Genomic DNA, 26737 nt, shown 5'->3' with positions numbered 1-26737 from the left:
CAGAGACAAGCTGGAGTCCACCTACCTCAGCTCTGACCCCCGACGCATGTGGGGTGGCCTGCGGAACATCACTGGCTATAAAGGGAGAAATAGCAGTGATGATCAGCCTGCCGCCTCTCTACCTGATGACCTCAACACCTTTTACGCAAGGTTTGAGGCAACCAACCCCCTTCCTTCCGCAAAACTGGCCGAGGACCGAGACGACTGCACTCTGTCCCTGACTGTGGCTGACGTGAGGCGAGAGCTCCAAGGGTGAACCCTCGGAAGTCATCCGGGCCCGATGGAGTTCCTGGCCGCGTCCTCAGGGGGTGCGCCGACCAGCTAGCGGAGGTATTCACCTCCATATTCTACCTCTCACTACATCTGTCTGAAGTCCCCACCTGCTTCAAGCAGGCAACCATCATCCCCATACCAAAGAAATCATCCATCACCTGCTTAAATGACTACCGCCCCGTAGAACTGACTTCCACCATCATGAAGTGCTTCGAGCGGCTGGTCACAACCCACATCTGCTCCACCCTTCCAAACACCCTGGACCCCTTTCAGTTTGCATACCGCACAAACAGATCAACAGATGATGCCATCGCCCTTGCAACACACACCACTCTCTCCCACCTGAAAAAGGGTAACACATATTTGAGAATGCTGTTTGTGGATTACAGCTCAGCATTCAACACCATTGTGCCTGCCAAGCTCGTCCCGAAGCTCAGGAGCCTGGGTCTTAAAACACCCCTGTGCAACTGGATCCTGGACTTCCTGACGAGCAGACCCCAGGTGGTGAGAATGGGCAAGCACACCTCCTCCTCACTGACCCTGAGCACCGGGGCCCCCCAGGGCTGCGTACTCAGTCCCCTCCTGTACTCCCTGTACACACAGGACTGTGTGGCAACACACAGTTCCAACATCATCCTGAAGTTTGCAGACGACACTACCATCCTGGGTCTCATCTCTAACAACGATGAGACCGCCTATATAGATGAGGTAAGGGGCTTGGCAGCATGGTGCCAAGACAACAACCTGTCTCTAAACATCTGCAAAACCAAGGAGATGATTGTGGATTTCAGGAAGCTACAGAGGGGGGGGTCACAACACCATACACAACGAGGGAGCTGCAGTGGAGAGAGTCTCCAACTTCAAATTCCTCGGTGTGTACATCAAGGATGACCTCACCTGGTCCATGCAAGCGGACTCGGCGGTCAAAACTGCACAGAAGCGGCTTTACTTCTTGAGGAGACTCAAGAAGTTTGGCATGTCTTCTAAAACTCTGAAAAACTTTTATAGATGCACCATTGAGAGCATCCTCTCAGGCTGCATCACTGCCTGGTATGGTAGCTGCTCCGCTGCCGATCGCAAGGCCCTGCAGAGGGTGGTGAAGACAGCGGAGCGCATCATCGGCGGCCATCTCCCTTCCGTGCAGGGCATCTACAACAGTAGATGCCTGAGAAAAGCACGGAACATTGTCAAGGACCACAGCCACCCAGGCTATGGTCTATTCACACTGCTGCCGTCTGGTAGACGCTACCGGAGCATCCGAGCACGGACTACCAGACTCACAAACAGTTTTTACACCCAGGCTGTTAGGCTGCTGAATCAGCAACACTGAACAGTCGCCATCACCTTGTACTTCACACCCATTGCTACATATATATATAAGCACATATTTTTTTATCTTATTTAATTTAATATTCCCCACCCTGGAAACTGCCCTTCTTGTATTTCAAACTGTTGTTACTTGTTATATGTTATATGTTATTTCTGGTATATGTTATTTTGCTATATGTTATTTTTGTTACCTGTTGTATGCCGTCTACTGTGTAGATGTTGGCTGCCAAGTCGTAAGAATTTCGCTGCGCTGAAGAAATTTGGTGTATGCGTGATAATAATATTTAACTCACAAAAGAAAATAATAACAGATTGAAATGAACAGATTGTTTTAGACACAGAGCAATCATTCTGTCATAATCTTTGACCCAACTTTCACTTTGCACGCTTTAATGTTGACGTTACCGGACGGTTGAAGGAGAAAGCGAGCTAGTGCGTGGTAGTTTCAAGTGAATATCAACAATGCATCGGTTTTTGCTACCTAAATGTCCATGTTTGGAAGAACGATTAAGAAACAAGAGTGACGTAGAAGAAGAAGAAGAAGAAGAAGAAGAAGAAGAAAGGCCAGGGGTATCTGGTGTGGATTTTTAAGGAGAGGAACGTTGTGGTCAAGGAGGTCAACCCTCCACCACTACTGAGGGTGCTAACCATGGTGCTAGCAGCATCAGTGACATTAGCATGAACGCTCAGGATGGTCCGAGAAGACCAAAACTCCAGAAATATCCACCTTCAGGGCTCTCAAGTGTCACGCATTGAGCGTGACAGTCACTCATTTCGGTCTTTAGTCACGCACTCCCGCCACACATCGTATTTCTCACGCTGAAAAAAAACTCTAGGCTATTTAATGTGCCGCAGCGCGCAAACATGACCTGGCCGCGCTGCCCTCACCATGGAGGAATCAAGCACATCTCCCCGAATCCCCTGGGGTTCTGCCGTGAGGTGCCACTTATCAGCCAATCAAAAGAAAAAATGGGCTACACAATAGCCAATCCAAAAAATACATCTTTTATATCTGGGTAAGATTTAATCCAGCAACCAATTAAAATAAAGCATCCTAGAATTGCGCGCGATTGATCTTCCGGAGCTCCAACCATCAGTCTTCTACAAAGAGTAAGTCGTCTCCTGTTTTAATGTTACAACACATTTACAATGGTTTGACACAAGCAATGACAACTTGACTGCAGTTAGAGAATATTTCCCAGATGATTAGCATCAGTTTTTAATGAGTGTTTGTAGCCAACACAGCCTGCCTTTACAACTTTAGCTTTGACTCCGAACTTCGTTAATAGGCTATAATAAATTCGAGTAGGCCTATTAAAAATATATATAGCCTATAATTCGAACGAATATTAGGCAGCCCTTAATATTCAATTATGTTATGGGCATTATTTTTGGTAAATGTGTTTGCTTGAACATTCTATTCAGATTCCGAGGTTTCTTCACGCCTGGTGAAGTTGTGAATCGCGAGCTCATTAGGCATACTAGCATGTTATAAATATCCTGGCCATGGATGCATTAATCATTGCATCTGTCTTTCAAAGATGTCAGGTAAAAAAACAAATAAGCATCCTGTCCTTCGCCCAAAGAGGAAAGCCCACTAAAAAGGCCAGATTAGGCCCAGAGAAGGTTGTAAACACATTAGAGGAGGAGATGGTGGAAGAGGAAGAGACAGTACAGGTTGAAGAGGAAGAGACAGTACAGGTGGAGGAGGAAGAGACAGTACAGGTGGAGGAGGAAGAGACAGTGCAGGTGGAGGAGGAGGAGACGATGGAAGAGATGGTGGAAGAAACAGTGGAGGAGATGGCTAGAACAAAAGAGAGAAAAGTCCCAGGAGCAGCCCTACAAGACCTCTTTTAATAGTGAATGGACCTCTAAATGGCCATTTATTACTGTAGGAAGCACCAGCTCATATTACTGGTGCTCTATCTGCCGCCAAGAGACCTCGTGTGCCCATCCAGGTGTGCGGGATGTGACGAGGCACATAGGCAGTAAGGGGCATCAGCCCAAACAGCAGGCACTGAAGTCAACCAGCGCAAAACTTTTACTTGCCAGTGACTGCAGAGATGAGTGTGCAAGAGGTCAAGGTACATTTAAATGCATAAGGTTGACTACAATGTTCATGAATACCATTTTTCCTAATTAATACATCCAATTCTATGGCATATATAATGGGAACCAACACCAAAAATGAGTTGAAAAAAGCAACAAACACCTACAATAAACATAATTCTCTTTCTCTCTCTCTCTCTCTCTCTCTCCCAAATTGAATACATACTTTGTAATTGGTTGAATTGTCAGTGCCATGTGTCAAATCTTTTCTGCAAGTCTGAGCAATTATTAACAACAAAACACTAAAAATAATATGGGGGGGGGGGGGGGCTGGTCTGTGGGCATACGGCAGGGGCGGGGCGGGCGGAATGGGGTGGACCGGGGGCGTGGTCAGGGGGGGGGATATGTCACTCTTGCCTGTCTTCAAAACTTGAGAGCCCTGCACCTTTCATGTTTGGAGTCCAACAAAGGAGTTTTTGTAAAAGCTGGTTGGGACAATTTGCGTGGTTGGAGTACAATGCAACTAAGGTATTGTTAGCTGTGTAACATTAATGAAAGCTGTCTGATTTGTTGCATGCATTGATTGCCCTGTGTCACTGAAGACTCGTTTCGGTTGATTAGCAAGGAAGATGCCCTTTTTTGCCGAAGATTTTAACTTTTTGCCTCTTTCCTCTTTTTTGGATTTTTTTGGATTTTTTCAGAGACTCTTTAGCCTAAGACAAGCAGTCTGTCTGTGTGCTAGGTATACATAAGGTTCTATGTGATTACTGATGATTGTGAACTGACATAATATATACCTTTTTAACGCATTTCTGACTCTTTGACTGTTTTAGTTAATTCTATCTGCTATTCCAAGATTCATTTCACTCTATCTGACATGGTAGTCACGGTCACCTGTCGCCCAACTTTAATCCTTACTACCACAAGTGTTTTAAAGTAGGTTAGGTATTTGGGATTGCGGACTCTATAACATGCTGTATGCCTTTTGTCAGTAACCATCGCAGATGTGCGCGTCTGTCAGAAGAAGCCTAGATAATGATAATAATAATACAATCGGTTTGTTAAGCGCTTTTCATGGACCCCAAAGACGCTTCAGAGAGCAAACATGTAAAGTTGTTGTAGTAGAGAACCATGTGACACATAGGCTATCATCCTCATTTCAGCACCCTCACTAAAACGCCGAGCTCCCCCATAGCACCTGCAGAAAAAGAGTTTAAAATAAAAACAAATGTATCGTCATTCAAAGTGAAACTGAATTGTCGCCCTATAATGTCCTGTCAGTCTATATTTTGTTGTGCGGTGCCCCGACATAAAGTTTAAGAACAACTGCGATAGCTTTGTGTTCACAGTCAAACTAGTCTTTAACGGGGAAGTCCGCAATCCAAATTAGGTTCCAGACGTCCAAAGTGAGCTTTAAATAAACAGAATCGGTGATATTAAGTTATTTAATCGTATTTATCGCCGTAATTCCCTAGTAATGTTCGGTGTGACATGAAGATTCTATATCATTCACGTGCAAAAGCAAAACAGCTGATCAGAACGTCTCTGTTGCGTCATCCGGAACTTCTGGCTAACAGGTGTTGTACCCAATTCAGCACCCCCGGCGTCAGATGCACCCCCTCGCGGGAGCGCGCACCACTCGCTTGATCGGAAAGGAAAGCAGTTCGCCTAAACAAACGCAGGGGAAAATACTATACTACGATTGAATTATTTGTGAAAGAGATGGAAGAGAAGAACACAAGTGATTACAGTCTTTAAAACTGTTCTAAAGAGTACAAACAACCGATGTTTTTCTTCCAAAAAACTCGGATAATAGCGAACGCAAAAGAACACCTTTTTTTCTGTGGAAATATATAGCCTACCCCAGCCATGACTACAAAATGAATTAACTTAATTTTGCTTTGAGCAAGTTGAATGTATTTGACACGGCGTTTCACAAGACTAAATATGATTCTAGCATTTCTTGCAATTCATAGGTTCAAAAGTAAGTGCTTTTAATTGGGTTAACCTGTATATAGGTCGAAACAATAGCCTTCTGATCCTGAATATCACTTGATGAAAATGTAATGTGATCTATGCCTGATAGACAAGTCATAACCTATGTGTGTTTCTCACCATTAAAGGGCATATTCTCTTCATCAAATAGCTACACTTGTTTTTGTGAAATTAAACATTTTTCTTGCTGCTTTATAAGATAAAATATAATAAACCAATTCCACATCCACCACTGACTTATCTGCTGTCAGACCTATCAAACTCATACATATCTTGGCACCAATTGCATGCAGTTAAAAGTACCAATAGTGAGGTCAAAGGAACAAAATGATGCAGATGGGGTGCATTACATGGCATGCCTTGTGTTCCATTTCCTGTGATATGTACCCCCAGCATTACTCTTACTGTGAAGCTGTCACATGCACTAAACTGACTCTGGTTACACATACTAGTCTCATCTGCGTACCGTGAAAAGCATTTTTATGACAAAAACTATAGACATGAGAATGTACAGTATGAAGTAGGATATGTGCAGTACAATATAAGACTATGACATGACTATAAAAGTGAGCAGCAGTTTTGCTAAATAGCAGAGGGGAGTGCAGATCAGACTATGTACAGCATGTAAAGTGCAGTTAACCCTTTCGTGCATGGGGTCCACATGCGTGGACAGTTAATTAAACTCCATTTTATTCTGGATTATCATAGTAATATTCTCCAAACCACATAGGGGCAGAGTCAGTAGACTCAGAGCAATATAATAACAATATGTATCATCTTGTATTTGGAATGTTAACTGTGTAATGACATCATTAAGACAAGATGGCTGACGGTGCTGGGCATGTGCTGAATACTCCAGGCATATCTGTTAAAACCTTCTACCCAAGAAGGAAAAATCAGGCAAAAAAAATATTAGTATGTAAGGGAAAGTGTGTTGAACAAATCTGTGTTTAAAAAAATGAAATTTGATTTAAAATATAGTTTGTACACCCTAAAAACCAACTGTCCACATACGTGGACACATGCATTAGAGGAATCGGATACCGTCCACATATGTGGACGTCATGCATCAGAGGAATCGGATGACATTAAATCTGATTATAAAACCTGGTATTTTTTTTTTTTGCATTGTTCAAATGAAAGAAACAATCATACAACAAACATATAAACATAAATAATTACTAAATTACGTGAAAATAATGATTTTTAACCTTGGGTAAGTATTCGTTACCATCCCTTTGTTGCATGGTGTCCACGTATGTGGACAGTAAAATATATTTTTAACAAAACCATATTTTTAAAAAATTCAAAATGAATTTCAAGTTTAGGTTCATTTTGAGTAATAAAATCAATACAAAAAAAATCTAGATCATTTTTTTCATAATTCATGCATGAAAGGGTTAAGAAAGGTGAAGAACAAGTGGTGTGGAGTGAAGTGGATTGAGGTAGTACAGTAAAACAGTATAAAGCAGTCAGTGCAAATGAACAGGTGGGTCAAGGTGCATGGCCGTCAAGGCTGGGAGGAGTACAGTCATTGGGGGTCGATGTGCCAGGGGGGGGGGATGTTGCAGGGTTCAGCGGGGGGGTGGAGGGAGGTGCAGAGTTCAGCAGGGAGACAGCCCCAGGAACGAAGCTGTTCCTGAACCTGCTAGTCCGGGAACGGTTGGGGTGGGAGCTGTACTTGGTGATGCTGCGCGCCCTCCGCAGACATCTTCTGTGCTGGACAGCCTCGATGGTGGGGAGTGAGGAATGTTGCCTACATTTCTATTCATTTCAGATGCAAATACTATTTAGTATAAAAATAAAAACTAATTAAATTCAACAATTACATTATTTTCATGAAAGTGGTGTGTTTCTCCCAGCATCACTACTGTACTTGTCAGAGTACAAACAGGACTGATGAGGGGAGTCCATTTCATAAATCTGCCACCTTCCTTGGAAAAGTTAAGAGGGGGTGCTTATTCTGCCTGTTGTGAAATGCACCCCCCCCCCTTTAAAATAATTCTGTTGATCCCAGCATCAAATACTTTTCAGAGTACAGACATGGGACTAGTATGAGTAAGCAGAGTGAGTTTCATGCATGTGCCACCTTCCTAGTAAAAGTTAAGAGGGAGGTGCTTATTCTGCCTGTTGTGAAAATAGGCCTGTCGTGATATGCACCCCCCCCTTTAAAAGAATTTTGTTGATCCCAGCATCAAATGCTTTTCAGAGTACAGACATGGGACTAGTATGAGTAAGCAGAGTCAGTTTCATGTATGTGCCACCTTCCTAGTAAAAGTTAAGAGGGGGTGCTTATTCTGCCTGGTGTGAAAATAGGCCTGTCGTGATATGCACCTCCCCCCCCCCCCCCCACCCTTTAAAATAATTCTGTTGATCCCAGCATCAAATGCTTTTCAGAGTACAGACATGGGACTAGTATGAGTAAGCAGAGTGAGTTTCATGTATGTGCCACCTTCCTAGTAAAAGTTAAGAGGGGGTGCTTATTCTGCCTGTTGTGAAAATAGGCCTGGCGTGATATGCACCCCCCCTTTAAAATAATTCTGTTGATCCCAGCATCAAATGCTTTTCAGAGTACAGACATGGGACTAGTATGAGTAAGCAGAGTGAGTTTCATGCATGTGCCACCTTCCTAGTAAAAGTTAAGAGGGGGTGCTTATTCTGCCTGTTGTAAAAATAGGCTTGTCGTGATATGCACCCCCTCCCTTTAAAATAATTCTGTTGATCCCAGCATCAAATGCTTTTCAGAGTACAGACATGGGACTAGTATGTCTAAGCAGAGTCTGTTTCATGCATGTGCCACCTTCCTAGTAAAAGTTAAGAGGGGGTGCTTATTCTGCCTGGTGTGAAAATAGGCCTGGCGTGATATGCACACCCTCCTAATTTTTTTCTCTGTTGAGCCCAGCATCAAACATTTTTGACAGTACACACATGGGACTAGTATGTCTAAGCAGAGTCAGTTTCATGCATGTGCCACCTTCGTAGTAAAAGTTAACAGGGGGTGCACATTCTGGCAGGTAGGAAACCAGCTCTGCCGTGATACGTACCCTCGTTGTTTTCTGTTGATCCTAGCATTTGAGACTAGTATGTGTAACCAGAGTCAGTTTAGTGCATGTGACAGCTTCACAGTTAGAGTTATGCTGGGGGTACATATCACAGGAAATGGAACACAAGGCATGCCATGAAATGCACCCAATCTGCATCATTTTGTTCCTTTGACCTCACTATTGGTGCTTTTAACTGCATGCAATTGGTGCCAAGATATGTATGAGTTTGATAAGTCTGACAACAGATAAGTCAGTGGTGGATGTGGAATTGGTTTATTATATTTTATCTTATAAAGCAGCAAGAAAAATGTTTAATTTCACAAAAACAAGTGTAGCTATTTGATGAAGAGAATATGCCCTTTAATGGTGAGAAACACACATAGGTTATGACTTGTCTATCAGGCATAGATCACATTACATTTTCATCAAGAGATATTCAGGATCAGAAGGCTATTGTTTCGACCTATATACAAGTTAACCCAATTAAAAGCACTTACTTTTGAACCTATGAATTGCAAGAAATGCTAGAATCATATTTAGTCTTGTGAAACGCCGTGTCAAATACATTCAACTTGCTCAAAGCAAAATTAAGTTAATTCATTTTGTAGTCATGGCTGGGGTAGGCTATATATTTCCACAGAAAAAAAAGGTGTTCTTTTGCGTTCGCTATTATCCGAGTTTTTTGGAAGAAAAACATCGGTTGTTTGTACTCTTTAGAACAGTTTTAAAGACTGTAATCACTTGTGTTCTTCTCTTCCATCTCTTTCACAAATAATTCAATCGTAGTATAGTATTTTCCCCTGCGTTTGTTTAGGCGAACTGCTTTCCTTTCCGATCAAGCGAGTGGTGCGCGCTCCCGCGAGGGGGTGCATCTGACGCCGGGGGTGCTGAATTGGGTACAACACCGGAACTTTCTGTCCATGACAGCTCCTTCTTGTAAGTTGGAGGCGGCAGGCTACTGATTCAATGCGCACGCACGCACACACACAAGCAAGACGGCAAATAAATGACTTACTAGTCTGGCAGAGAGTAGTACTCAGGGGGCTTCCAGAAAACGTACATAGCGAAGTAATACGGACCCTGGTATGGCAAGGGCACAGAGGCCATTCTCCATATTAAACGTCATTGTAGCGCCACAATTTTTTTTAAGCTGTTATTTTAAGGTAAAATTGCTAATCCTAACCCTAAAGTACAATTGGTACATACTGTTACTTTAATAGCTACAAGCTAGCGTTAATGAACAAATTGCCCTCTTGGCTTGACTGTTTATTTCACATGGGGTTTAATTTTGATAACCAGTCACTTACCTTGAACGTCTGCTGCTCATGTCACGAAGTAACGCAAGTATTGGTGGTAAATCAGGAAGTGCCTCCTTCAGAACCTGTGAATCGCCTACCCCTGACAGGTGCAGTCAAGTCACAGGTGTGGCTCATTACTGGTTGTCTCCTGAGGGGTATAATGTAGCCTACTCTCCTAACCTTCTGGAATGTTGTTGGATTTTCTTGTAGGACCTGTAAAGAAACTATGCGAAATACAAGTGTGATTGTGTAAAACACGTCATGTGAAGTTGAGGAGAACTGGGGTGATTGTTTTTTCTGTCCTTGATAATAAAGTTTGGTGGAACAGTGATACAACTTGTTCTTCTTATCTCTGAAACCCTGTTAAATAGACACTGCCTGTAAGAGAATTCATCCGATTCTCACAGACTGCTTGCTGTTCACTCTGTGTGTTTCTGATCCTTCTGCAGAAGACTAATAAACTTTATACTTATCTGTTATTATAAGACTGATCTCATTAGACTGGTTATTATCAGATTTCCATCACAAACGGGTGTCAGAAGTGGGATTCGCTCGACTGAGGCGCCTGGACCAACTAGTGGGGGACTCATCATCCCAGGGAAATTCCCTGACCTCAACCTCCTCACAAAAACGAGTGAGACGGAGGACTTCTGACGCGGGCTTAGGTAGGCTCAGCCCTGCGATCTCAAGAACGAACTGGTGAGAGTCTGAAAGAGTTATTGATTTCTCTGCTCATTTAAGTCCTCACGATTGTCTCCTCAAAGGCAGAGTAAGTCGTGCCTAGTTTTTAACCAAGGTTTAGTAGAAATGTTGACACTGACGAGTGTCTTTTAAGGACGTGTTGTAAAGCGCCTGGGGCGTAAACACCGAAAAGACCTGCGCAGGCTGAAAAGAAGAGGGGAGAGTGGAAATGGACTGAGAGAGAAATAATTTGTTAAAAAAAAGGGAATATACCTATACGTCTGTATATATACAGCTCCGGAAAAAAATAAGAGACCACTTCAAAATTATCAGTTTCTCTGGTTTTACTATTTATTGGTATGTGTTTGAGTAAAATGAACATTTTTGTTTTATTCTATAAACTACTGACAACATTTCTACCACATTTCAAATAAAAATATTGTCATTTAGAGCATTTATTTGCTCAAAATAACAAAAAAGATGCAGTGTTTTCAGATCTCGAATAATGCAAAGAAAACAAGTTCATTTACATTTTTAAACAACACAATACTAATGTTTTAACTTAGGAAGAGTTCAGAAATCAATATTTGGTGGAATAACCTTGATTTACAATCACAGCTTTCATGTGTCTTAGCATGCTCTGTACCAGTCTTTCACATTGGCGTTGGGTGACTTTATGCCACTCCTGGCGCAAAAACTCAAGCAGCTCGGCTTTGTTTGATGGCTTGTGACCATCCATCTTCCTCTTGATCACATTCCAGAGGTTTTTAATGGGATTCAGGTCTGGGAATTTGGCTGGCCATGACAGGGTCCTGATCTGGTGGTCCTTCATCCACACCTTCACTGACCTGGCTATGTGGCATGGAGCATTGTCCTGCTGGAAAAAACACTCCTCAGAGTTGGGGAACATTGTCAGAGCAAAAGGAAGCAAGTGTTATTTTGACCAGTTGTAATTTTTCTGCAAATAAATGCTCTAAATGACAATATTTTTATTTGAAATTTGGTAGGAATATTGTCAGTAGTTTATAGAATGACACAAAAAATGTCATTTTACGAACATTTTCACTGTCGACACGCATAACCTATCCAGCGGTGTGAGTTAGGCCTGTATTGAATGCCTATATTCACAATTTGATCAAAGATACATTTTAATTTGACCCACGTTTCTTTTTTTATTATTAATGACATTTTCACGTGAGGACATTTGAAAATGTACAAAACCTGTAATTTTCTAGCAGCCTGTTGAATATCAGGACCCAAGACCAAAACAGTATAACGTATAATAAGGTAATTAAACAAGAAGACATGTTATAATGTTCAGTGGAGTCCAATTCTTATAAGTTACGTAAGTGGTGAAAATATACATGAACGTAAAAACTTTTTTGGATGCATACAATTGTATTTATTGTACAACATTTGTGGTTATTTGTGTGATGTGTGTGTGTGGGAGCATCCTTTCTTATCTTCCTCCTCCTTCTGTTCCTTTTATCTATTTCTCTCCATCCAGGAAACACTTCCTCATTTCCATCTCTAGCTGTTTTAGCTCCATCTCTCTCTCTTTCTCTTGTTTTTCAGAAAGCTTCCGCTCCCTCTCCAGATATTTCACCATCTTTCTTTCTTTCTCTTCCTCCTTCTTCAGCAGCTGAGAGCATTCACACAAGTGTGTTTGGAGTTGAGCTCTCTCTCCCTCTATCCATTCCTCTAATGCTCTCCTGTTTAATTTGATATCTTTCTCCGCAAATAGCAGGTCAGCTCTGATGAACTCCCTGTGCTCCGGCGTCATGTTCATTTGCTCTCTCTTTTAAAATAAGCCTTCCGTCTCTCCAGGTTCTCTTGGTCCTCCTTCAAGAACATCTCCTCCTCCTTCTCCACACATTTCAGCTCATCCAAATTATGTAGGGTGGCCATTTTCATCGCTCTGAGATACTCAGTACTGCTTAGTTGTGCAGTCTCTTTCTTGACAATGTCTTCTTCTGACACATAGATCTGAGGACAAAGATAATCAGATATCAAACACAGATAGACCTATGTATGATATACTTGAGCAAATGCATATTGATCTGATAAGATTACAAGCATCTGGTAAACATCTGTTTGTCTGGCACTAACCTGCATTGTCTTAAAAGGCTCCTTCCCCACATATTTAGGGCACTTCAGCTCCACAGCCTTGAGGGTGTTCGGGTTAGGTGGTGGAGGGACCGTGACCTTAGTGTTCCACAGGGACACCATCCTCCACCTGCACATTGTGTACAAGTACTAGTAAACACCACTGGGGAAAGTGAAACATAAATGCTGTAGTGTCCAAATGTCATATTCATTTAAAGAAGAATGGAAAAGATGGACTTACCTGATGGGGTTGAGGAGGTTGTGAATGATCAAGAGAAGAACTCATCTTCACGTAAAATCTAAAGAAAAAATGCGATTTATTTTGTTAATCAAACACCACTTGAGAGATTACAGTAAAATAAACGTTTATACACAACGGCTGGATGTAGGTGGATATATAGTGCATTTAGAAGACCTGAAATAAGATTTAATGGCATGCAATGGGTTTATCAGAGACATTAAATTGAAAGAAAATAATCATAACCAGTGGTGGAATGTACTTAAGTACACTTAAGTACTTTTTTACGTATCTGTACTTTACTTAAGTAAAAATATTAATGCATACTTTCTACTTTTACTCCATTACATTTTTGAGCTATTATCTATACTTTTACTCCGCTACATGTCTACAATATGTGTTGTTACTCGTAAAATTTTATGAACACAGTTTTGCCAAAATGTTGCCTACACAAAACTATGAATTGCGTTGCTGTTTTGGAAGTTTAAACCAATCAGGTGGCTCTATCAACTCCAATGATATCAGAGTGCGCGTCTGGCAGCAGCACTAGCAGCGGTAGCTTTGCCTGTTATACCTGAACATTCAACAGACAGCCTGACTACTGCCTATTCAACATAGATCCAGAGTCGGCCTGAACTCAGCCCTCTGATATCAGCCACCCTTGGCCCTATTTAAAAGATATGTTCGAGTTCAAAGGCCCCAAGAATGACTCCTGGAGGTTTCAATGCTGTCTCCCTCAAAAAAAGGAGTTGCTAGCCTTCAATAATTCGCCCTCAAATTTAAAGTAGCATATCGAGGTAAGCAGAGTGATTGCTATGCCAAGTTAATGTCCCTGACTTTTGAATATTGATATATGTATTTAATTCGTTTACTGACATGATATTATAATGTTATCTAGCGAAATGGATGTTGACATACAGCAATAGCATCAAAAAACACGATTGTATCTTCATTATATATTTAACGTATTGGTAAGATAAAGCTGGTAGGTTAGCTATGTCAAGCTAGCGTGCCTTGTTCTGTCCAGTTTTACAATTCAATTTGTTTTTCATGTTCCAGGTTTCCCTTTCTTACACGTTTACAATTAAATAAAATATTTAAAGATATCACATGGTGTCTTTATTGGTTTGGCTTAATGGTATTAACTTTGCAAATAATCCCTGGTAGATAACTTGTCATCCGCAGAATTGTAAGATATAGTGTGAACAGTATTACAGATGGTAGGCACAATAAGTACACCAACCTTTCCAATTAACAAATGTTGTTGCTTAGAATTATTACTAGTAGTGACATCTGTAGAGGCATTTATTACCAGTAGCTATTTCTTTATCAAAATGGCACAGCCTAGACATTGAGAGACAACCCATAGCGTGAGTACTTTTACTTTTAATACTTAAAGTAAATTTAAAAGTAAGTACTTTTTACTTTTACTTAAGTATGATTGTTGATGTAGTACTTTTACTTTTACTTTTATTTTCCTGGGTACTTGTACTTTTACTTAAGTACTAAACTTCAGTACTTCCTCCACCACTGATCATAACCTTATATTCCATTTTAATCCTATTTGTTCACGGCTGTGGTTCATTAGTCAGCCAGTTTTGCCATATTGCCATCTGATGTATTCATCAAGTTGAGTCAATATACTGTAGGCATTGATCAGAAAAAAAGGCCATCTTCTGCACTCAGTTTGTAACCTTAACAGGAATACGAAATCTAAGTTTCAGTGAACTACAAATTCCAGCGCCATTTCTTTAAACACCATTCAACATGTTATTATTATTGTAAAACAAATGTACTTTCAAACTTCAGATATGACTTCCTTTGTACTCCGGACGTTACACCAGGAGGTAGCATATGCAATTAGTTGGTGGACAACCTAAATAAAGGGGCCAAACATAAGTCTTTGGGGGAGCAGTACTGGCCATGTTCATACGTAAGTAGTTCTAAAAACAAAGTAAAGAAGAACAAGAAGAACAAAACAGGAAAAGGGAGAAAAAGAAGAGCAGTGGTATGATTCAGTCCTTTGAAAATAGCACAGTAATTACCTGTACATGTTAAGTGCTCATTAAAGCACCCAGTGGCGGAACACAGCAACTTCCAGTCCCTCCTCATCCAAACTTCCACCAGATTTTCTGGACCTCAGCATTCTGATTTCAAGAAGAAAAATGTAAAGAGAAGAGAAGGAAGATCAAAATACAAAATACTACAAAGCAGGTAACATGTACAGTAAGATGAAAAAAAAAGAGCAGTCACACGCTTACATGCTGAGTTCTGGGTAGGATGTAATTCACAAAGGATGCCACATCCTCATCTTTACAAAGATGCCCTCGAAAATTCCACAGTCATCAGAAATAGATGAAAAGAACATGACATGGCACAATTGAATACATGTTTCAAAAAGCATTTAATGCATGGTAATTCATTAAAAGTAGGGGATTATTGATGGTAGTTTTCTTTCTAAAAACGATACTGCTTGCGGTCGCAATCCACTGCCACAGTGAGCATCTGAGGTGTGCAAGCTGGACAAGTGAATGGCTCCTCTTGACACATTTCAGTTTGTTTACTGTCAAATAGCCCACTCTGTATAGCTTCTGTGGAATGTTATGGATTGATCCAAAATCCAATATATTCTACACACAACAGGAACAATAATAACTAATTTTTTCATCAAGGATGTTGGAAACACATGTTTCAAGCACATCTCACCCTGCCATAAAACGTAATAATAAATAATAATATTTCCCCGGTATCCCCTATGGCCAGTCCGCCCCTGCCTACTGGCCAATACATTCATACATCAAGAATCTCCACTAGGCTTTGACTGACCGCTCACTTTTCACAACCTCTGTGTCACACATGGGCAAAATAATTGTTGCTCTCTTTTGTGTCAAATACATCTTATTTGAATTTATGTTCGTGAGCTAGTTGTATTACTATTTAAGCCAGTCCATTTATGCCAGTTTTGTGATGAAAATCAGCAGCACTACGGGCAAAATGGACATTGCCTAAGTATGACCACTAGGTGTCACCCCATGTTCCGTTTTAAAAATAGATCATAGTGTATGGATCTGATTTTCTCGAGATCATCATGGCCTAAATGGCTCTTCAGCTTGATGACAAAGTATGTTTTTCCTAATGTTTCTAATGGTCAGTTAAAGAGACCAGACATCAGGAAAAACAGTTACACTAAGCACACCACAGCACCATATTTAGCATAAAACCTTTTACATGCATCAATACGCTATATCCATTACACCAGGACAGTTACATTTTTACAAAGGATTTCTGCATTTTCAGTGCATCCAATGAAACGTGATATGATTACTTTGTTTCCACAACCCACTCAAAGGGCTTTAATGGCTGTATGTATCGAATCAGATTCTTCATGAAACACAACCCACTTTTAATTAAGCTATATACTGCCATTGACATTAATTATGCAACATCATTAATGAACTTGAATCAATAAAAACACAGGATCTATAATTAAGCTGAAAGATAAATGGGGGGAGTTCTATAACCTTCAGGCTATCTCTCAGCGAGGGCAATGGAGCCTGTTTGCCCGCAACATTTGGGTCATAAAAGGGAATCTCTTGTGTCCCTGTTAATACCTCTGGAACAGCAGCTATCCCTTTAATGAAGACATTTGGTCGATGTATTTTTAATGCTTAAGTGATTTTTAGGCCATGCACACCAGCTGTATGGTGACAGGAGGATCAAAAGTAAGTACTTTCTGATGGCACAGTTTGCCGGAAAGCACGGGAAAAAAGGGGGAATGAGTAAGGAATGCATAAGAAAAGAGAAGAAAGGGGTAGAAAAAGAGTGAATAGAGAGAGAGCTAGACAGAGAGAGAAAGCATAGAGGAAGGTAGAAAGATAAGAGAAGGTAAAAAGACAGAAGATGGAAGGAGAGCAACAGACGACAGGAAGCAAAAATGGGAAAGAAGAGATTTAAGAGAGGAGGAGGACAGGAAAAAGGAGACAAGACAAGAGAGGTGAGTGGCATGGAGGGCCAAATAGGAGAAGATGGAAGAGGAGCGCAGGTCCAGAGGAGAGGAGTTGACGAAAGGAGTAAAGGAGAGGAGAGAGAGACAGAGGAGGAACAGGAGTCAGCTAATGGACATGCTCTGCTAGCATCGGATAGCATGGAGTGCTGACAACAAATGTGTTACTTGTCCTGGTTTCCAAATAAGAGCACATTTTCCTCACAGGCCATCAAGGCTGGTGTAGAGCTGCTGAGGGCTGTGTGAACACGGCCTTACTGATGATGCTCCTGTGCTTAATAAGCCAAGATCAGACCTTTTCCTCATGTGTGATGGAGGGGTGAAAGGTCTAAGACGTCATTTCCTGGGCCATAAACCATATGTGGTAATAAGATTTCACCCAGCCAAATCATCATTCCTCTCCACCTGGAAAAAATACGCTCCAAAGCCAACGATGTTACTAGTATACTGTATGAGTCATATCAGCGCACAGGTAAGGTTGACATGCTGGCCAGGTGCCTCCTTCTGATGCCCACCTGCCCCCTACTCCCAACTACTGATGATTTATGCCTTTTTATGTAATTGTGTGCAATAGACTGAGTTTACATTCTTGTGGTCCTCCCACAGGGTGCTATTCATGACTGAAGAGGTGCGTCCCCTCCTCATTAGGTGGATTACATGCTGTTACTCTTCCTTATCATGTGGCTGAGATACGGGATGATAGAGGCAGTGAGAGAGAGAGTGTGTGTGTGTGTGTGTGTGTGTGTGTGTGTGTGTGTGTGTGTGTGTGTGTGTGTGTGTGTGTGTGTGTGTGTGTGTGTGTGTGTGTGCGCGCATGCGTGTGTGTATGTGTATGTGTGCGCGCGCGTGCGTGCATGCGTGTGTGTGTGTGCGTGCATGTTTGTGTGTGTGGGTGCGTGTGTGTGTGTGTGTGTGTGCGTGTGTGTGCGACTGTGTTTGTGTGCTCACTCCTGTAACAAAGTAGACAGCTGGCACCGAATGACCACTGACAGCCTGGAAGCAGCGGGCGTAAGGAGACGCAGAGACAACAGAGATGAGCCGCACTGCCTTATGGGTAAATCCATGGAGAAGAAGGGGGGAGAGAATGAGGGAGAAGAGGACTACCTGAGCCCATCGCTCACACTCTGACAGGTGTGTTTGTCTGTGGCAGCAGTAGCAGGCAGCGGCGGAGGTGAGAAAGGCCCCTTTAGCCCTTTGCAGTGCGATGGGCCCTGGATGAATGGGACTCTGCTGTGGGACTAAATTAATACGGGGGCCCAGAGTGGAGTGGAGTGAATTGCTTTTAGACCAATGTCCTCCCACGGAGCTAATCAACACAAGGTTACCACAGAGTACCCCCCAGGGCCCTGCTGGCTATTTGGGGGCAATCTGCTGCCACGTCAGGGGGCAGGTGCGGTACAGCAGAACCGGGGGGGCCTCATCAGTGGCTCCCATCCTCCCTCAGTGTGGCTGGGCAGAGGACAGAGCTACAGGAGGGATGTTGCCATTATCATTCTTATGGAATCCGAGGACTTTTTCTGTTTCTGGTTATATTAGAATCAGAATCAGAATCAGAATCAGAATCAGATTCAGAATTAGGACAGGTAAAGAAGAAAGCAAAGTATGCAAGCCTGATCGTGGGACAAATGGCAATGCTCAAATACCTGCATCAGCTATGAGTACCAGGGGACAGATGCTTGGGAGCCCAATGATCAGTATTTTTCATTAGAAAATGCCCAATCTAAACCCGACACACAATGCCAACCTATTTCCCACTTGAAATGCCCAGCATCAGACATATCAGACACCACTCATGTGCCTTGTGATTTTCAATTTGTTTAGGATGTTTTATAGGTGTATACTGGTTGTGGGTATCTGTCAATCAAGACACTGATTTCCAGTGACACAGTAATGTTGGATTGTTGCCTACGAGTGCAGATACCCAGATGTATTCCTGTGCCATTCTCTCATGGTGGAACATGGTAAAGCTCCCTTTCTGTGGATTAATTCTCAAATTAAACTAATACAGACATCTCTCTCTCTCTCTCTTCCCTGTTTCTCTCTCTCTCTCTCTCTTGCTCTCTCTCTCTTCCCTGTTTCTCTCTTTCTCCCTTTCTTTCTCCTTCTCTCTCTCTCTCTCCCTCTGTGAAGGCAGTCATCAAGAGGCTGTGACGGATGATCAGTCAAACTGTGCAGAAGTGGGACCTCTCTGCTATGTCACAAAAAACTTTGCAGATTAAGGTAAAAGCTACCAGGTGACATCATACCTTTTTTTATAGCAAAATCTGTAGCCTGTATCTTTTATGGCCTAACTGGTATGCTGTGGAATCAACAAGAGGACAAAGTAGAGGTGTTTTACGAGCCAAAAAGCCATTATTCATTTGATAGACATTATATCAAAGTGTTAGGTTACCTCTTAGCATTGATAACATGTCCCACATTGTCCCACACAAACTCACTACTCATCCCACATTTGGTCTGTTTGCATCTGGTCACCAGTGGGACAGTGGCGGAGAGGGAAACTAGCTATCATTTGGCGACAAGGCCTAACTGGGAGAGGTCGCCACGGAGACGGACCACAAGGCCGCGTCCAGTTCCACATATGAGTGCATCGTTAGGGATGCGGAAGCAAGCACAGCGTATGGCGGTGCACAATAGAAACCCAGCGTAACTAATGGCCACTTATACGCAAAGTGTTACTGAAAGAAAACTGAGCGCCTCAGGGCAAGGACAAGGCAAGCAACCCTACCCCCTCCGCCTCCACTCATACACTCCTCTTTTGACCTGACATGAGCCTAGAGAAAAAGAGAGAGTGAGAGAGAGATAAAGACAGACCTTACAAAAAGAGAGAGAAGAGATGAGCATGAGAGAGGGAGTGACAGAACAGAAGAAAGAAAGAAAAAAGAAAGAAAGAAAGAAACCAAGGAGAGAGAGAGAGAGAGAGAAATAACGCCTCGGGCCAGGCCCTGCTCCCCCCCCCCCCCCAGTATCGCAGCACACAGATCTTCGGTATGATTCAGTGCAGCGGGGCAGCTCAGGATCATAGTAATGCACTGCATATTCGGCCTATGCACACGCACACACACAGTGTGTGGGCTAAGGTTGTGTCTGCTGCTCTCTTTATGGTAATAGTGATATGAAGAAGTGTGCTTTTACAAAGTGCTAACGAGCTCCCCTGGTTACTTGACAAAACAGGTCAGAGAAAATTCCTCCAGAAAAGGTTTGAAGCGCCAAGATCTCTCTACTCCATTAACATGTGAAAGTCTGTCAATCATAATCCAACAGCACATTCAACTGAAACATGGCTGTGCTATTTAAAATGGCGCGCTTTTTCTGAGGCAAAAACAATGCAATGATATTCCAGAATGTGACTGTCTTTAATTGACCTAATAAATGGGTCATGTAAAATCTTTGAACCATGATCAACCTGCCACCCAAAAATAGCCCGAAGATTATACCAGACAGGCACCACTCCACTTGAAGAGCAAAGAGATAACAAGCTGACACCTTCCCATCCAGCGCACCTCAAAGACTCTCTTGCCTTTAAACATGGTTTTAGGGAGCAAACTGACTGATATTGCATGTTGTGACCAGAAAATGTCATCAGCTAGAAGCTCCAGCCACTATCAGCAGACCTAGACTGCTACAAAGAGAGAAAGAGAGAGAGAGAGAGAGAAAGAGAGAGAGAGAGGGGGGGGAGAGGCAGAGAAGTAAAGAGAGAGAGAAAGAGCACTCTCCTCTTGCCCTGGGCAGTAGACACATACTAACCCCTCACCCGCACCCCTCCATCTCCTTCCTCTCTGTGCCTGTCTCTCTCAAGCACAACCCCTCCCAACATCCCTACCCCCACCCGCCAACAGCCGCCCCTCCTCCAGCGCCCCCAGGGCCCTCGCTCCCGCAGTGTAAGGGGGTCCCGTGTCCTCTGTGTTGACAAAGCAGCTGGCCTTCAGAAGACACATCAAACCCCCTTGCTCAATCTTCAGGCCCTCTGCACCACACGCGCTGAAAACACAGAACTCTGGTGTCAGTCACACCCCATCACAAGCCCTAATGGGGACACGAGCAAATCACACACACACACACACACACACACACACACACACACACACACACACACACACACACACACACACACACACACACACACACACACACACACACACACGCACAATGTCAAAATGCCAGATGCATCTAAAGGATAACAAAGCAAACCTTCTCATATGGATATAAGATATAAAAACAGAAAGGTGAAACACTAGATATATGAAAAACTATTGTTTATTCTGATTAAACGTATACCAAACATTATATTTGTAATGATCACTGATACTGCAGTGGCTATTAGGTTACAGATCCTGACAAAAATGAACAGAAAATCAACCAATGGATGTTTTGAAAGTCTGCATCCACTCCATAGTTATTGAGTACACGCCACATCTAGACTTCGGGCAATCTCACAGAGGCCTGTGTACCCACAGATGAATAACAAACGAGACATGATACTCATACTCTGGTAAAACACAGAAATTGTCTCCAAAAAATGTACTATTATGGCACGTGGAAAATGTACAACCTATGTCAACCTTGGTGGGGTATTTAGTAAAAAAAATATTAATATGTCTCTGTATGGAATAAAGTGGATTTCAGAGCTTACATCTTCAGTAATGTAACATTTTTCAATCTTGAAACAGTTTACATAATACAGCTAGCACAGACCGTAAATTAGCTGCACTGCTATTTGACTCCACCAGATGTCAATCTTTTAACAGGAATTTACCTTTGATTACTAGATACAGAAGACACCTCCTTAGAGCTTTACAATCATTACAAATACTCTAAAGTTGAATGCCAGTGGCTTGCATTAATATCCAGACAGTAAGTAGGCCTAATATTTAGTAAAGGCTCCTTACTAGAGAGCAAAAACACATTTTACATGCTTGCTTTCATTGACCCACGTTGACTCAAATCCTCGTCATGAAGTAAATTACCCTTGTTTTGGGTTCGCCTGGCTGGTTGAATTGAGCATTTATGAAAATCATGCTTGAATTAAACAAGTGAAACAGCAGATAAGGCACAAGCGCCCTGAGGATGCACAAACACCAAAAACTTAATTTGACATAATGTAAAAATAGCAACACACAGTAGCCTCTTTTAAGTGAAAGGGAAAATATCTTCCAAATCTGCAATAGTATCTCTATCGCAGACAAAGCTAGTGAGAGGAAAGCTTAGAGGGAAGTTGAAACTGTGCTTGAGGACCCACCTGATGCACCAACTCAAGGCCTTGTGAGATTTAATCTGCGGGGAAAGATGGCAAATCGGGTCGGTTGGTGTTAAAACATTGTTTTAAAAGACACCACCAGTCAAAACTGTCATTTATCCAGGGCGTTTTGAAGCGTGCTCAAAAAACAAACAAATGGGACTTGAGAGAGTTTGGCGCCGTGGCGTTTCATCTCAGGAACTAGGTTGCGTCAAACAGCGGGAAGCAAAGGCACCGCGAGACAGGTAACTCAGTCCCTTCATGTGCAGTTTTGTCAAACTTCATCGTGAACATTAAGCACTTGGGGGAATCGCTGTACTCGTTAAAGAGGTACCTATTGCTATGCAACACATCCCCATATATTCTAATAATAAACAGGCGCCCGCATGCTGTTTCTGAAATAATGAACAATATGCCTATCCATCACGGAGGCATTAGAGACACAACCACATCAGACAGAATGGCAAATGGATAGGGAAATGGGGCGAATGACTCGAGAAAGATGACACTGCGCTTGCGTATCTCTCAAAGTCACTTGTGTTGGATATGTTCCCAAAACTCCCTGTTTCCTTATCTTCGCTATCGATCTGACGTTATCGATCTGACGTTCTGTCTTAAACAGTGATACGTGGCGATGAAACACATGCATGGAGCGAGTGTTGATATTGGACCAAGTGTTTGTACAAGATGTAACCATATAGGCCTCTTAAATATACTCAGAATGCACTATCAGTTGGGACTATTAGGTTTCAGAGTAATTTGTGCAGGAATTTATATTGGGCCTGATCATAATCCTCAGTGGAAAAGATTAAATTGAAACTTTCTGTAAAGTTCCTGTTTAGTGCCAATTGTGGGCAAAACTCCAGCCACTGGCATCACTTTAATCACCCTGGTTTCAAGATGCAGTTGGACCTGGATACTATCAATTGGATTGGAGGTTTTATTCCCAGAACACCTGAACTACAGTTGGTTGACACGTCATATAGCACGGTTTTTGCTAAGTGTGTGAAGGTGCTCGCATTGTCCTACTTTGCGAGGTGTTGTGCATAAGCCTTATTTAGTGTAGACATCATATAGCAATTCAGTTTAAATTATCTAGTGATTTACAATGCAGAAATGTCCTAGGTCAACTAATTGTCATAGAGAGCAAGAGTCTCTATATAACTCTGTAATAAACACTGATTAAATCCAATGAGCCGAAATACATTGGGTTCTTTAAACTTCAGTAAATATGGATTTCTTTTTAACTTAAAGTGCTGCTGGATTCTTCACACCTCTGTACCTCATCATCCAAGAGTGATGTGAGTTGGTGAAGTTGCAGGAGAATGACCCTCTCATGGAACACATTACTCATAGCACAACATTTTAAGATACAATTCTGCTTTTCTCACTCTCTTGCCTCCTTAGTGCATTATGGACTCAGTTGTGCAAACTAGCAGTTTCTCCCAAACACATTATTTAGAGAACTCGCTCAGTCTAAATAATTAAGTCTTTTTGGCTGTAAATCTGTCATCTAAAGAGATTCCTCAAGGATCCATTTTTCATATGATTCTTAGTATAAAAAAAACCATTAAGGGAACGGGCCTGAGGACAGCATTAATACCAGTTGCTGTAATGCACAATGAAAGCATCTACATCTTTGCTAATTGCTTTTGTCTTCCCTAACATGTCACACGATATCCACCAGGTGATGCTGAAGAGCACAGGAAATAAATCTGAATGGATGTGATGGTTGTGGAGGAGAATGCATCTACCAGATACACACGGTGCGTTTTCTCTTTAAATGCCCAGTTTCATTTACTGAGGAGAAAAGGAAAACAGGCCCTTGTGTGCATTATTTTCACTGATAAATGTAAGGTGGGAGCACCATCTGTAGGATATAGACAATATTACCCAGAAAGCATTGTTGCTGCACTGTGCAAACCTGAAGTACCTAAATGATTCGGACAGCCTAGGGGAATGGCCAAAATTGAACTGAGGTTGGGCAGGTGAACGCATACAAAAAGACAGATAAGAAATACAAAATGTAAGAGTATGGGTAGGGTAAATATGCTGCCTGAAATAGGTACATATTGCTGTCAATGTTGCTTTGAAAGTTAGGCAGGTGGAAACATACACATAGACAGAAAGACAGAGGAAAATAAGGGTGGATCGGAGATCTCAGCTAAATCTAGAAAGGAACAGTTCCTGATCCAGCTTAGATGTGAGCCTGACCCATTCCAGAGTTGGTTGGCTGTTGGGAAGACTGGGCTCTGTTAGAGAAAGAGGCCAAAAAAAAAAGCGGTTCAGTGTTTTGCTTGGGTGAAACTAATGCATAAAAGCTAGCAGATAATCTAAGCGTGGCTCAAGAGGAAGATCAAAGCGACACTCCTTGTCTGGGAGCCCCGGAGGTTAACCGCTGACAAAATGACAAAAGAATTACAAAAGGAGGGCATCTTCTCCGTCTGTGGCACTGCAACAGTGCCACAGAGTGATGGTTATATGTAGATGTACTTGGTCCTATGTTCTGTGGCAGCATGGCAATACCTCCTACCCCTGTGCTCCAAGTCATAAAGCACCGTTTCCCCTTGGTCATTTCATATACAGGTTCAATGCTCTCTTGTTGTTGGGGAAGCTTATCCTACATACAGTGATTGATCTGATGAGAATCTGACAGAGATTAAACAGCATCAGCAGTCATTGCTGAATTAAAAAGTACATATTGTGCAGCTCTTCCCAGGGTGTTGGCCTGCTGTACCCCTTCTTGCTTTGTGGGCATAGCGTGTGGCTCAACACATGCTAGTGGTTGTGTGGAGCTGTAACAGGATATGGTGAGACTGCCTCCGGGCAAACATGTCACTGGGGCATCGACTGTGCTCGTAGAATAAACACTATGGTCCAGTTACACGCAACGGAGAGCTGGCAAAGGCAGTGATATAAATATGATATAAACAGCGTTCTCCACTTCCTGGCATGAGGTATACACAGACCCACATTTACTTTTAATTTAACATTTCAGATGCTCTAGATGCCCTTGTGTTTTCTGGTGCAAGCAACTGAATGGCATTTATTCAAATACATCCTCAGGAAACATTGAGAATAATGACTGACAAATCGGATTGGCATTGCCAGTCCAATAAGATGGAATGTTTTGTATTACATTAGAAAACATGCACATCAATGTTATAACAGAATTGGGAGCATTCTAACACATGCAAAAATACAACATTAAGTATCAGTACATTTAGTGCAATTTAATACTATATAGGAAATAATAACAGCACTGAAAAAAAACACAACCCTGGAAAGAGATTAGCGCCAGGCAGCAGAGTTTGACACGACGCTCTCGGCATAATTATTAATGACACCTGCCTTCAAGGCTCCAGGCAAAGTTATTATTCTTATAGGGTCATGCATTAATGCATACTCTTCATTAACATACACGCTCTCAAAAGGTCTCGCAAATCCTGACAGATTTTCTCTTCTTCTGCTGTGTTTTTACCAGGTATTCTTCAAACCTCAGTCGAAGTGGCTGTGGAGCAGTTGTAGAGTGCCTTTAATTGAAAAGCGCTTGTAGCCTTAATGCAGGGCATATTCAGACATATAATACAATATAATGAACGCTATATATCCTACTGGTGTTACCCATACTGTATATATCTGTGCATATAGGCTAGATATACGCAAGATGATATTATACCATAATGAGATGGCTAAGATCTATGATGCAGATTTATCACATTAAATCAATTTGTCAAGGACAGTATGACATCTAACACCGTCTCGCAGATCCAACACAAGAAATAAATTGGACCCCACGACATGTCAAAACATCACAGCCTGCTATGATAATATGAGTACCCTCTTTTAACAAGGGGCTTTATTCACTGTACACGAAACTCACCCCAACTACCAACACAATAAAGAATAATGAATGGCAAAACATATACCTAACCGAACATGTAGCCTACGGTGTTTTTAATGATTGTTGGTCAGATAGATTGTCATAGTTTGATCACCATATGTGTCTCCAATAGTCTCATAACAGTCTCAGACGAGGAGATAGATTTAATCAGAAAACGGCAGAATGTCGTTAGAGTGTATGTAGATAGTGACCTATAGACTACCTCGTAAAAACACCTTGCCACCAAATCTGACAGGCCGACCCGCGGTGACGTTTTTGTGGCATTCAGCTCCTGTGCTGACCTAGTTCTCTGTCTCCTTTTCACTTCAGACACTCCGCTTAAATCCATAAATTAAGGAAATTAACTGATGGGGCCCGGGGCAACTTTGTAAGCTATTTAAATCTTTAAATTTGCAACATCTTCTGCATAGTTCATGTAATTGAACTAACTCGGGGCTTGTTGCTTTAATGAGAAAAAATATCCAGTCTTCCCCTCCAGTTTGTACTGCCGAAGACAACAAATCTATGCCCAAGGGCAAGTTCTCTGTCCGCTAAGCCAGGGTGATCTCCAACGGCTCCCTTTCCGAGGACCACGCAGGGAC

This window comes from Clupea harengus, chromosome 6, assembly GCF_900700415.2.
Source record: "Clupea harengus chromosome 6, Ch_v2.0.2, whole genome shotgun sequence".
NCBI lineage: Eukaryota > Metazoa > Chordata > Actinopteri > Clupeiformes > Clupeidae > Clupea > Clupea harengus.
The sequence above is the reverse complement of the archived record's forward strand: the minus strand, read 5'-3'. Positions refer to the sequence as shown.